This window comes from Diabrotica undecimpunctata, chromosome 11, assembly GCF_040954645.1.
Source record: "Diabrotica undecimpunctata isolate CICGRU chromosome 11, icDiaUnde3, whole genome shotgun sequence".
Taxonomy (NCBI): domain Eukaryota; kingdom Metazoa; phylum Arthropoda; class Insecta; order Coleoptera; family Chrysomelidae; genus Diabrotica; species Diabrotica undecimpunctata.
Window position 1 is genome coordinate 33,284,600 of NC_092813.1, and position 14,054 is coordinate 33,298,653.

General features: G+C 32.9%; 1 long non-coding RNA gene across 1 annotated transcript; it reads left to right on the top strand.

Moving 5' to 3' along the window:
• The first annotated feature begins 545 nt into the window (after positions 1-545).
• Positions 546-3,596, top strand: LOC140452969 (uncharacterized). Its single transcript, XR_011952264.1, has 3 exons — positions 546-824; positions 1,067-1,393; positions 3,505-3,596. It is a non-coding gene; the product is annotated as an uncharacterized lncRNA (long non-coding RNA).
• The last annotated feature ends 10,458 nt before the right edge of the window (positions 3,597-14,054 follow it).

Here is a 14,054-nt window from a genome sequence, read left to right on the forward strand (position 1 = left end):
TATTGCCCCAAGAAAAAAAATCGAAAAACAGCATCAAAATGCGCCAAGTGTTTCAGAGCAATTTGTAAAGAACATCAATCACTATTTTCACAGAGTGTGAACGCGACCTATTTGAAAAAAAGGAATGAGGCGAAAATTTAGGATGCTGGTTTTATGCCAATTTTGACAACATCCTGTATAATAAAAAAGGCAACTTTACACTGTAAACGATTATACTGTATCTGGTTAATAAGCACCTAAAAAATAGAAACTTTTATTTAAATTACGTTAGCGGATATTGAATATTATAACATGGTAGAAAAGTGTAATTTTCATATAAAAACCATTATAACTTAAAAACGGTTCACAATAGGATAAGGAAACTATAAACAAAAAATATTCAAAATAACGAAAATATTTCTAAAATTAAAAAATTCATTAAATAGGTCACTCTTTAAAACCCCTTCATACCAATTTTCAGTTACCTTTATTTCTCGAGATATTTCTAATTGGACATTTATCTGCCGCACCCTGTATATTAATAATAAGTACTTATTTTCAGGAAAGATTGCAATTCCGCTTCTACGAATACGAAATGGAGAAAAAACGTGGTTTGCTCTAAAGGATAAAAAACTACGAACGAGGGCGAAAGGAAATGGACCACAAATTCTTCTAGAAATGATAATTCAGCGGAATCCTATGAGAGCGTGTATAAGAACTTTAAATCCAAGGGAGGAGAAATATATGCAAACTGAAGTAAAGTTTAAGCGGCAAGTTTTTGTAAAAAATGTTCTAAGGCTAAAAGTATTTGTTATGTATTTCTTAGAAGTCGGCAAGCTTTTCCAGTAAGTAATCAGATACTTCTTGAATACATATTTTTATCTAACGTAAGTTTTTTCAATAATGATCCTAAACATTAAGGCAATTTTTTTTAATTTTTTCCTTTTTCCTTGCATTATCCTTAGAATTATTCTTGAAAACAAGATAATATTTTTTCTTCACAACTCCATCACATTATGTCCCATGATATACCTATTGTATTTCTAGTTAATTGTAAATGTGCTGTAAATCTTATTTAATATTTTAGAAATTGTTTTGAATGGGAGTCAAAACTACAAAGTTTTGCGGCATTGGTAGTTTGGGTTATACTTTGCTACTATTTCCAACCATGGATGTTTCCGATATTAGTTCTCTTGGTATTCTTAAAACAGTATATAGTACGATCTTTATTAGGACCTTTACAAGTCCCGTAGGATGAATCGCAGGATTCAGAAGGAGAAGACGACGACGAAGAAGACAAAGAGAAAGAAGAAAAGAAAAGTCTGAAAGAACGTTTGCAGGCGATTGAAGAAGTAACGCAGGGTGTTCAGAATGCGATTGGATGGATTGCATCCTTGTTGGAAGGTATTAAAAAGTAAGTTATTAATTATATCAAATCATATTACAAGACAAAAATTTACATAGGATAAAAATTATGTCTGTTTTTTTACATAGGTGCATATTTAATCCATTTTTAGACACAGCTGTGCCCATATTCTCTTCGATGGCTGTCCACCAATGATCTTGTCCCTATTGTTGTAGAATTTTTCTTATGATCATCCCTCTATCTCATGTAAAAGCGCGTTTCGCAGTCACTTTGCAGTAGGCGCAGCATACGGCTATTTAAATCTTATGGAACCTTTGAGCTTAGTGTCGCCAGTTTTAAGTAGGCGGAAAGACTTAAAATCCGTCCAAATAGGATATTGCAGAAGTCCCAAACACCTTGACTTGAAAATCTGTGTTTTGGTTATATTATTTTTAACTTTGATCAAATGAAAGGCAGATATCGAGCACAGTTTATTAATTAAATATTACCCAAGTACTTTCGTTTCCTACAGCATCGTCAGGGGCATTTTGTCAATTTTGGCCTATCCAACAATCTGTTGAGAATATCATCAACATAAAATTGTACATTACACTACACGACACAAGGACAAACAGTTTAAAATTTTAAATTTTTTTAAAAAAACTGCTAAAAGGAAGCGAAAGTACTTGGACAAGATTTAATTAATAAACTGTGCTCGATATCTGCCTTTCGTTTAATCAAAGTTCATTTATTCGAGCATTCAACCTAATATCAATTTATTATTTTTAACTAATTCGTAGATACTATGAAAGGTATTTATACGATAGAACAAATACGCCACAGGACATAGGTCTTTGTTAGAACAGTTTTAAGTTTTGTATTTTGCTCTCATTTATCATTCGTAGCATAAATGAATGATTACGTCTTCTCTGTCCTTTTTTATGGTGTTGAATCGTGGACCTTGAACGAAGATATGTGCAGAAAACTGGAAGCATTTGAGATGTGGCTATATCGGAGAATACTTAAGATCCCGTGGACTGGCCGACTCACAAATGAGGAGGTCCTCAGAAGAATGAATAAGAACCGGGAGGTACTGGCCAGCATCAAATTTCGAAAGTTATAGTTCTTCGGACATATTATGCGGAGTGAATCCAGATATGCTCTCCTTCAAGCCATCCTGCAAGAAAAAATATTTGGAAAACGAGGTCCAGGAAGAAGAAGAACATCTTGGTTAAAGGACCTTAGAATCTGGTTCAATACAACATATATTCAGCTTTTCCGCACTGCTGCAGATAAGATAAAGATTACCATGATGATCGCCAACATTCGTAACGGATAGGCACATCAAGAAGAAGACCTGAATGATTACAGGCCTCTTAAACTTCTTTACTAACGAATCTTTATCTTCATAACTACAAATAATTTAAATTATCATTTAAAACCATACGAAATAATAAATGTTAGTGTATTTTTACCTTTTACTTTTTTTAACCGATCTTTTAGACACTTTAGCCATTCTCTTTCGACTTCCCTTGTTACCATCTTTTACACAAATACTAGATATAACGTCTTCCATTTTAGTAAATTAACATGCAGTGTCTGATGCAACTGTACAAACAAACAACTCTCTATAAAATACCTAAGTAACAAAATACATTCTTATACATAATAAAAAAGAAGAAAAAGAGGAATAAAACTGTGATTGCCATCTTTTGGTAATTTGCGCAAACTCAACAACACTTTCACAAAGATATTATTTCAAGCATTTATTGCAGTTTGGTTAAATATGATGAATTTATGTCAGTTTGCCTAGTCTTAAATTGGGATTTATTGCATTTTTGTTTGGTTTTGAATTATTCATCTAGCAATATAGGTATATTGGATTTAAAGAACATTGCCTGAAATGAATAGCTCACAATGTAGATTGAACTAAACCAAGTTCTTTGTAGTATTTACTTAAAAATGTCTAAAACCTGGATTTATTGCTCATACCACAAATAAGGTACTCGTATTTTATGTACCTAATATAGATTAAATTTACTACTAAAATTTACCAATTTAATTTTACTGAAGCAAACAATATAAATTTAGTTTAGTAATTTTTTCTTTTTTATCAAATCTTTGTTACGTGTTAGAATATTTCTAAAAATATATTTTAACAATTTTTAATTCATTTTCAGTATGTTCAACTTCACAGTTCCTTACTTATCCTGCATAGCCATATTCCTGCTGGTTGTAGCAACGGTAGTCTTGTACATCTTGTCAATTAGGTACTTACTAATGTTATGGGGTATTAACAAATTCTTAAGAAGGATATTGAGACCTCATTCAGTGCCCAATAATGAAATTCTCGACCTTTTGTCGAGAATTCCAGACGATGAGATGTTGGTGAGTGTTTTTAAATATTTAAAATAACCACAAATATGTTAAGAACTAAAATAAGACATTTTATACTTGTTTTAATATAATGAACATTTATTTTGTATTCGAGGTAAACCTTAAATAAAGCTTTTTGTTTACAATTTTTATTAATATGTAAAAGAATTTACGGTGTAAGGGAAGAACTATATTATTTAAATAATAATTTTGAGAACTTGTGAGATCTTGTCAGTAATATACAAAGCAGAGTTTATAGATATATGATAAAAATTATTATAGAAAACAAAAGAGGAAGCAAAAAAACAAACTGACTTCAAAAGTGAAAGATTAACAGTAAAACATCTTTATAAATTCACTTAAATAAAAAAACGGAGCATATTTTAAAGTTAAACTAAATAAGCTTTGGTGGAAAGCCAGAAAAAAACTAAAACCAAAATTTAATTAAAAAAATTAATTAGAACACATCTGTATCTGTATCTGTAGGGGAAGGCGAGTTAAGTTCCACAGCACTAAGGCCACAATTGACCCATTGTGCATCCTCCCAGGGAGCTGTCGTCCTTAGCTCATTGTCCATCTTGCCATTTCTAGGAAGGTGGACAAATCGCCAGGGGACATCTTGCTTTTGTGGACAGGTGTGGGCCAGGACTCGCCGAACGCGTACTCTCGTAGTAATGATAACTCCAGGCATTCACATAGGACATGCTATATAGTTTCGTCTTCTCCGTTATACTTCCTGCATAGAAGTCTGTCTACTAGCCCCAGTATAAAGAGGTGTTGGCTTAGTTGACAATGACCAGTTTTGAAAATTTCCGCGATTATTGTAGTTGACCAACCAAAAAGTTCCCCAGGTCCTAAGAGTCTTAGACCTGCCGCCTTCGTAGCCAATTGGTCAGCAATGCGATTGCCTTTATTCCTATTGTATTCTTTAACCCACCTTAGGATGATGGTATTCCCATCTGAAGCTTGAGTTAGTGACTCGTAACACTCCATTACTAACCCTGATGTGACACGTGGTCTATTCAAGATTAGTAGCGCTTCTATGCTATCTGTGCAGATTATTATAGTTTTCCCGGCTATATCTTTTTGGGTTATCTCTTTTGGGGCTATGAAGAAACCAGCCAGTTCTCTCTGAACTACGCTGTCATTTTTGCTCATACTACTACTACTATTGGTTTACAGCGTTCTCCGACGCCTTTCGACTCCTAACCGCCATTCTTCTCTATTTAACCATAGGCCTGGAGGAATTTCTCTTTCCTCTAGTTCTTTTTCAATTCCCTCTCTCCAGCTTCTTCTCGGCCTTCCTCTTTTTCTTCTTCCTTATGGTGTACACGTCAAAATCTGTTTTGGAATCCTGTCATCTGGCATTCTCTGTACATAGCCGTACCATATTAACTGTTTTGTTCTTATGTCATCAACTATTGTATGCTTGACTCCCATCACTTTTCATTTCTTATTATTCATTTCTCGTATTGTTTTATTTGGTATCCGATCTCTTCTTGATTTGCCTGATGCTCTTCTCCAGAAGTCCATTTCTGTTGCTAGCTAGTCCATTTTTGCTCATACCCCACTTTATTCTTAGATTCAGTGATCTTGAGTTTATCCCGAATCCTGAGCCTTCCTCCATTTTTGAGCCATGCAATACGCATTTGCCACGTTTTTCTCCCTATACTGTCCTGTTTAGATTCTGTAGGGTTTGTCAAAGACAAACTTTAGCTTAATTGAGTCGCAGTCTGCCTGTAGGAGAGGTAGTGCACCAAAAATGAGTTCTTAAATATCTCATTCCTACATCAAGGTTTGCACCAACTGAGCGCAGTTGCATCATTGTTACCAGCGCCAGCTCTGTAACATACAGTGTAGGTAAAAGTTTATGGTCGGTATGGACCTTATGTGAGATGGAGTGAGAAACACCTATTTAAAAAGAGAGAGGTATATTAGGTCAGCCCATTATATCGTCAAAATAGCATTAGTGGAACTAAGAAAAGAGAAGAAGTTCAACGTTGCCAAACTTATTGGTTTTATTTGACCTGTTGTCTTTTTAGCATTTTAACAACGTTCTAAGATAATCAAATTTGGCGAATTGATTTAAATGGCAGCTTACTGTTTTTTATTTTAAATTTGCCACAATTTTTCTTTACGATAAGTTTAATTTAACATTTTGAATTTCACTTCGGAAATCGTTTTATGTAAATAAAATTTATTAATGTTTCGTATTTTAAGTACAATTTCCGAATTAAAAATCTAAACATCAAAATAAGCTTATTTTAAAGTCACATTGTGCTTTATTTCCAATAAAAATAATAAAATGCATATAACTCCACAATAAATAAACCTTCATACGAAATTATTTGGCACCGACTCATGTTGCGTAGTCAAAGCACCGAATCAAAGTAGGAACACAGGTAACGAACGAGTAGAGGTGGGCATTCTTTTTTTTTTTCGAATCCTGAGAAAACTAATAAATATTTTTGAAAAATTTAAACGCAGAATGAAAGAGTACATTATTACCGAGGACTGAAAGTCTCTGAAAACTTCTATAATGTTTATTTTAATAAGTAACAGGGGCGAAAAAAGAGAAAATTTAGTGTGATTTTGAATTTTAAGTATCTTATTCAAAAAAACTTTTTGTTTATTTCGGCCCTCGGCAATAATGTCACCTTTCATTCTGCGTTTAAATTTTTCAAAAATATTTGTTAGTTTTCTCAGGATTCGAAAAAAATAAATACATTTAAAAAGCATTGGCCTAAAATTTTGCGTCTACGCTCTTAACGCGACTAAACCGATTTTCGTAAACAATAACTATGATTGTTTAACAGTAGTTTCAAGTAAGAGAGTACCTGCATAAACAAACATAATGGCTATTATCGTTTATGTGTATATTTATTGAAATAAAAGAAACTAATGAAGGATATATTTATTATAACTTGAAAAATAAACTAAACAATACAAATAGTAAATCGTACTTACATTTACATTACACGTTATTATTAAATCGTAAATCGTCTAAATTGACATTTAAAAACGTAAGTTTTTCTACTCTATTTCTTGTTAACCGTGTTCTTCTTTTATTTAAAATTAAACCAGATTTTTAACATGTGTTTAAATTTACAATACTTTTTGCTAAACCCGATTGTACTACGTCGGATACTATGGATGTAAGGTTACCGTTTGCTAAAATTTTTTTTGCAAGATTCTTGAAGGCAGCTTACCATAACAATCACTGAACTACCCTTCAAGTATTTTTTGCCACTCATTGTACTTGTTATTTCTTTAAAAGGCCGTAAAATTTGGGAAAATTGAGAAAAAATAATCCAGTCTTCATTATTTAGATTTGGTCCAAGTCTAAGTCTGTATTAACTAATACAAAAGTGGAAAGGATTGCCTCTTCTAACTCGGTCATTCTTTTTAACATGTAATAGGTGAAGTTCTACCTAGTTTCCACGTCTTGGATTGGCCGTTTGGGAACTTTGTTATGTTGTAATTGATACTTTAAAAGCCTTTCTAAAGATAAGGTACTTTTTTTGACATGTGTTTTTTTAGAAACTGAAATTTGAAATTAGTGAAATAATTTCACTAATTTCAAAAGCGATCTTTTCTGAATTATGGTTTCCACAAAAATGGCAGCAGCCTAATAAAATCGTTTTAAATTCTAAATTTTCGGTTAAATATTGTCCTGTTAATGCGATGTAACTCTCAGTTACTCGATATATCCAAAGGTCAGTAGTAATACAGATATTTTCTACTTCTTTAACAACTTGTGATCTAATAATTTGCTTAGTTTTGTATAACATTCCTGAAGTAATGAGCCTGACGTAATATCGTTTAATAATAATAATAACGTAATAACGTTTATATCCAGGAATCCACCCTGCAAGCTTTTTAAAAGCTCGTTCTTTAACTATGGAAAACGGATGAAACGAGTATTTGCATAGGTTTATTAAATCCATATCTATTTGTTTCTTTTGTTCTAAACTAATATTTTTATTAATGGAAGTATCCATCACCTTTTGACGCTTGGGTGGCGGTGGCAGTAGGTCAGTACTTGTAGTAGAAGTAGTCGAAATGGACAGAAATGCATCAGGAGAAGTTTCAATCATTGCAATATTCAGAAAGTGGACCATAAAAGCTGCATCTTCTACAAATGCGCATTTTTTGAAAATAAAATTATTATTCTTATACTAGGTCAATAATTTTGACTAAGAAAAATAATTCATAATTGAATATTTACAATAAATAAATCCTTTGACGAACTATCAATAAAGATTTGAAATCGAAAATGCAGATCAATCGTAAATCGAAACTCATTCATTATTCAGAATACCTAGTTATAAAAAACAAAAGAAAGAGTTAAGAAGCTGGTTACTTCTATAAAAAAAGAAAAAGAAGATTGTACTAGTGAAAATCAACCAGTACAAGAAAAAGAAACTGATAAAGATGACTTAAGTCCATAGTGTATTTTTGATGAATTTATTAGACATGACTCATCTAAACATACACCTGTATCTAGAGATATAAAAGAAGTCGACATGTATTTGTCTGATGATATTAACCACAAAAAATTTCGAACGGTGATTGGAACTGTCCATTACAGTGGTGGAAAAACCATCGCCATGTATATCCTAACTTAACCACTATATTTATAAAATATTGTAGTATTGTAACAAAATCTGTTTATTGTGAACATATTATGTTAAAAATCTGGTTTATTTTTAAACAAAAGAAGAAACAACAAGAAAAGTGGAAAAACGTATGTTTTTAAATGTCAATTTAGACGATTCGCGATTTAATAATGTGTCATGTAAATGTAAGTACTATTTGTATTGTTTAATTTATTTTTTAAGTTATAATAAATATATCCTTCGTTAGTTTCTTTCAATATAATAGCCAATATGTTTTTTGTGTACTCGCTTATTTGAAACTACTGATAAACAATCAACTAGTTACAGTTTACGAAAAACGGTTCCGATAAAAATGTCAACGACCCACCTCTAGTTTCTTAGGATCGGAACCAGAGATATGTAAAATATCTCTGATCGGAACTAACCGGAACTAATCGAAACTCATCGGAACTAATCGTCTTACTACTGGGCAATGGGCAGCAATAAGAAATATGGAGGGGAGACCAAGGGGAAATATGATTGTTATTTTTGTCTGTTCGCTGAAAATATGATTTTATATCTGCGTTAGATATCCTGTTAAATTTTACCATACCGACCATAAACTTCTACCTACACTGTATATGTCTAGAGGCGTGATGCCAATGACCGACTCCATTGCAGCAGTTAGTGTTGTTTTCATGATACCTGTTATATTTATGTAAGCCATCCGCTGAATATGGTTTAAAATTAAAAGTGAAACTGGAACAAACCATGAAGTGGAGATATCCAGGAGTGGCTAGTATACCTGTTGAATACAAAGCTTGTGGTGTTCTTGTGTATTAAGGTATAAAAAATGCTTATTAAAAGCTTAAAATTTTTATTTTAAAGAAGATCTTTTCGGAATTGAATCATTCCATCATCAGTTTATTAAAAGAGAGAGTAAAAATACCAATATTAAAAAACAAGTAAGTTAAAATTTAAATATATAGACAGAACACGTTGGTTTTTTACTACTTACATAAAAAGTTGTTAAAAACATTGTATGGCCACTTAAAAACATTGGAAGGACATCCGTATTAAAAAACAATCCTCATGGTAATTATAAAGGTAAATGCAATAGACTGTTAATTTGTTGATTAATAAAAACTGAAAATAGGGGCACCTTACATGACCTTCTGTAGCTGGTGAGGTTTTATCGACTTACTGTCAACACCACTTAAGTTGGCGAGGCGCACAAACCCAAAATTGAAGTCCGCTTGGGGTGGATTAGGTGGTTGTCATCAGTCTCCTCCTAGTAGTCAGGTGCGTAACACAAAAGTGAAGTGCAGCTGTTATTGTTCAGATTTCTTATTATTTTGGATAATTAAGTGTGTTTGTGACAGTTTCTTTAAATTATGGCGTTAGAAAGTAATAGAAAGTTAGAATTGAAATGTGCCCCCATCCCATTTCACACAAATTATCTGCATTCAACAGTTTCATTCATCGTTTAGAAACCATCCCATTATCCAACATTAACTACAACCAAGAACTAAACATAATCAAACAGATTGCTTTCAATAATGGCTATAACCCTGATATCATCCATAAACTCATTTATAAAAAGAAACGTAAATTGCTTCAACAATCAGCTTACCCTAACATTACTTCAGATTCCTTATCTTACTTCTCATTACCATTTGACTGTCCAACACTCTCCGAATCAATCAAAAACACTATCCTGAATTTTGTTGAAAATATTAAGATTTCCTTTAAAGTTAACAATAATTTGAGTAGATCATTATGCAATAGTAAGGACTCTATTGACTTCAGCAAACGCAGTGGAGTTTATAAACTTCAATGTTCTGACTGTGATGCCACTTATATTGGTAGAACTTGTAGATCTCTAGTAACCAGGGCCATTGAACATTCTAAGTTAGAGAACACTTCTTCTTTTCCCATCATCTTAAATATCACAATCACACAATCAAGGTACCAGATGATATTTCTCTTCTTCATAACACCCCAAGTAGAGATTATCTCAAACTTGACCTTTTTGAGGATTTGGAAATAGTCAAGGAAAAGAAAAATAGTCCCAATTGTGTTAATCGTCACACCAGCATCAACAGAGACTTCGTCCCACTTCATCGACAATTATTCTCCTGATCTAACTTTCTTTCTTTTAACTACACATCCAGTTTTACTTACTTCTACATTTCTTTCTATTTTCCCATAGCTTAATATCACCCTATATAATCCGCCATACTTAACTTTATTCTTGTCACCATTAATACACTAACATCCCCCCTTTTCCAATATCCAATTTCCCATCCTCTCCAATAACTACCATCTAAATAATCACACAGGTTTTCTTATAAATACTCACTTTACATCTATCAATCTCTTATCACAATCAGTTTCAGTATCCCCAGCTTACATCTGTACATTCATCTCCTATTTCCTTTTCTTTCTTTTTCTTTTATTTCTTCTTCCTCGATTCATCTTCCATAAATTTCAAACCAACTTTTATCTATACTTACTTCATACAAGCAAACAATTAGGTAATAACATTCTTTTTATCGCCTTTAAACTGATTTATTATTTTCAACTACCTAACTTAAATTTTGCCTTACCCTGGTATACCAAATTTATTTTACATCACAGTCACTCATTGTTTTACATTCTCCCACCTTTTTAAAATACCAAAAATTGCTATTGATCCTACTACACACAAAACACAATTCTTCACTAAAAACGGCCTATTCTCAAACTTAAGCACAATGACTTTCCTACTACATCATTCCACTTGACATTGACGGGTACTAACTGATTTTTCATACCATCTTTCTATGAGTTAGCCCAAGACTCCAGCACAGATCAGAGGTAATGTAAGTCGAGGTAAAACCTCACCAGCTACAGGGGGTCATGTAAGATGCCCCCATTTTCAGTTTTTATTAATCAACAAGTTAACAGTCTATTCCATTTACCTTTATAAATACCATGAGGATTGATTTTTAATACGGATGTCCTTCCAATGTTTTTATGTGGCCATACAATGTTTTTAACAACTTTTTATGTAAGTAGTAAAAAATCAACGTGTTCTTTCTATATATTTAAATTTTAACTTACTTGTTTTTTAATATTGGTATTTTTACTCTCTCTTTTAGTAAACTGATGATGGAATGATTTAATTCCGAAAAGATCTTCTTTAAAATAAAAATTTTAAGCTTTTAATAAGCATTTTTTATACCTTAATACACACGAACACCACGTGCTTTGAATATGGTTTAGTTTGTTAATTGCTGTTGCCTGTAGCACTTTTGTTACCCAAGCAATAACTCCGTAAGTTAGCATTAGCCTAATCCGTCTTCTACATTTATGCTTATTGCTCGATTAGAAAGCGTACTAAATATCCATTTACTTACGGTGAGGGGAACATTCCTGACACTGAGCTGTTGGGTGATGGTTGGGAATGTGGTTTTATCAAACGCTCCCTCAGTGTCTATGAATATACCTAGGTGAATTCTTTATTGTCCAGTGATCTTTCAATTCTTCCACTACTTGAAGCAGTGCAGAATCAGTAGATCTTCCCGAAGTAAATGCATACTAATTTGGGTGAAGTAGATTATGGACCAGAACTTCATCCCTTATGTACCTCTCGCATAGCCTTTCCATCGTTTTCAACAGAAAGGATGTTAGACTAATTGGTCGGAAAGCCTTTGGTAAAGTGTAGTCCATCCTACCTGGTTTTGGTATGAAGACCACACATTCCTTTTTCACTTCCTAAGAATATATCTCAGAGATAGATCACCATAGATAGAATTAGAACATTAAATATTGACTCGAATACCAAGATAAGGTAATAAAATTTCATTAGGAACAGCTTTACGCCTACTAATGGACTAACTGGTAGTACGATAATGTGATTGCCGCTCAACAAAAATACTATATATAAGCTGAGATTTGTAGACAATGAACTACTTACATAGGGAGAATTCGAAAACTTGAAATTAAAAGAAAGTTGATTGAACAATCGATAAATGATCTAGTCTTGTCATAAATATTGATACAATGTATTAAACTAAAAAAAATTAAAACTATTAAGTTAATATAAAAAATATTAAATAGAAAATAGCAAATTGGTAAGTATTTAGTGGATATAATTATTATTAAATAAATTAATTAGTTTATTTATTACGATTATATTTAGACGGATTATAAGTTTAAAGGAAACATGTTATGGATGTATAAAAAATGAAATAAAATTTGAAATCATAAAAAGACATTGGGTATTGGTTAAATATTGAATATAACTTACCACAGAGAAGATTTAATATAATAAATGAATTTTCAATCCAAGCATACCTTTTTATAGATAAACGATATTTAAAAAAATATGCCACCACAGAATTGTGGCAATGCCAGAAAAGTGTGACATGACGGAGCAGAGTTACCAACTGATAGATTTACTGACTATTAAATAAAGGCATAAAAATTTACATGTTCCATGTATGTGACATACAAATTACTGCCTGTATGGCAAACTGCCGAAGCCATATAAAAAAAAAGACATACAAATAAAATCTTCACGACCATCACACTTAAAAGATTAACAAACAAGATTGCATTTCGAGCTGGTCAAGTAGGCTTTAGACCAGAATCCTCCTGCATAGACCACATTAATACTGTAAGGGTAATAATGCAACAATCGGTTAAATAGAACACACACCTATACATGGTTTTTGTTGACTCCGAGCGTGCCTTTGACAGCTTATCTCGTGCTGCTTTATGGAAAATTTTAGAGCTACAAAAGATCTCGCATAAAATAATTTCCATTTCCATTATATAAAGTCACTGAACACTGAGGTCAAATGGAGCGTGACACACAATGGAGTCAACAGCGACGAATTTGACATACTTACTGAAGTCAGACAGGGATGCGTGTTTTCTCCATTTTTTTAACATAGCAGTAGACTATGTTCTCTCTAAACTAGACTCCGACACAAGAGGGATACAGAGGACGTTAATCACACGCCTAAGCGATTTGAAATACGCTAAAGATATCTGCCTGTTAGACAAAGGTTTGAAACTTTGCCTAAGTGAAGCCAAAAAAGTAGGTTTGAAAATAAATATTAGTAAAACCAAATCCTTGAGAGTAAATGCAAGGAACAACACGCTATTTACTATCAACAACAAGCAGATTGAAAATGTGAAAAACTTTACGTATCTTGGAAGTGTCATAACAGAAAGTGGAGGTACAGAGGACGATATTCGTATGAGGATACGAAAAGCTCAACAAGCATTCAGCATGCTTAACCCTGTTTGGAGATCTGACGAGTATACTACAAGGACAAAGTTCCGCATATTCCAGACGAATGTCATGTCTGTTCTACTCTACGGATGTGAAATCTGAAAAGTGACAAAAACCCTTACAGATAAACTGCAGGTCTTTATTAATAAATGTCTACGACGAGTTGTTCGTATTTTCTGGCCTAACATCATCAGAAACGAAGATCTACTACACGTGACCGAACAAAAAAGGGTAGAACATCAAATTAAGTCCAGAAAGTGGAGTTGGATTGGTCACACACTCAAAAATAATTAAAGTATTGCAAAGATTGCCCTAGGGTGGAATCCCCAAGGAAGAAGAAAAAGAGATCACCCAGTACAAACTTGGAGAAGATTCATCATGGACAAGATAAGAGGTCAAGGAAAATCTTGGAATGAGGTGAAGGCCTTAGCGCAAAATAGAACCCGGTGGCGCGTTTTCACTAAAGCTC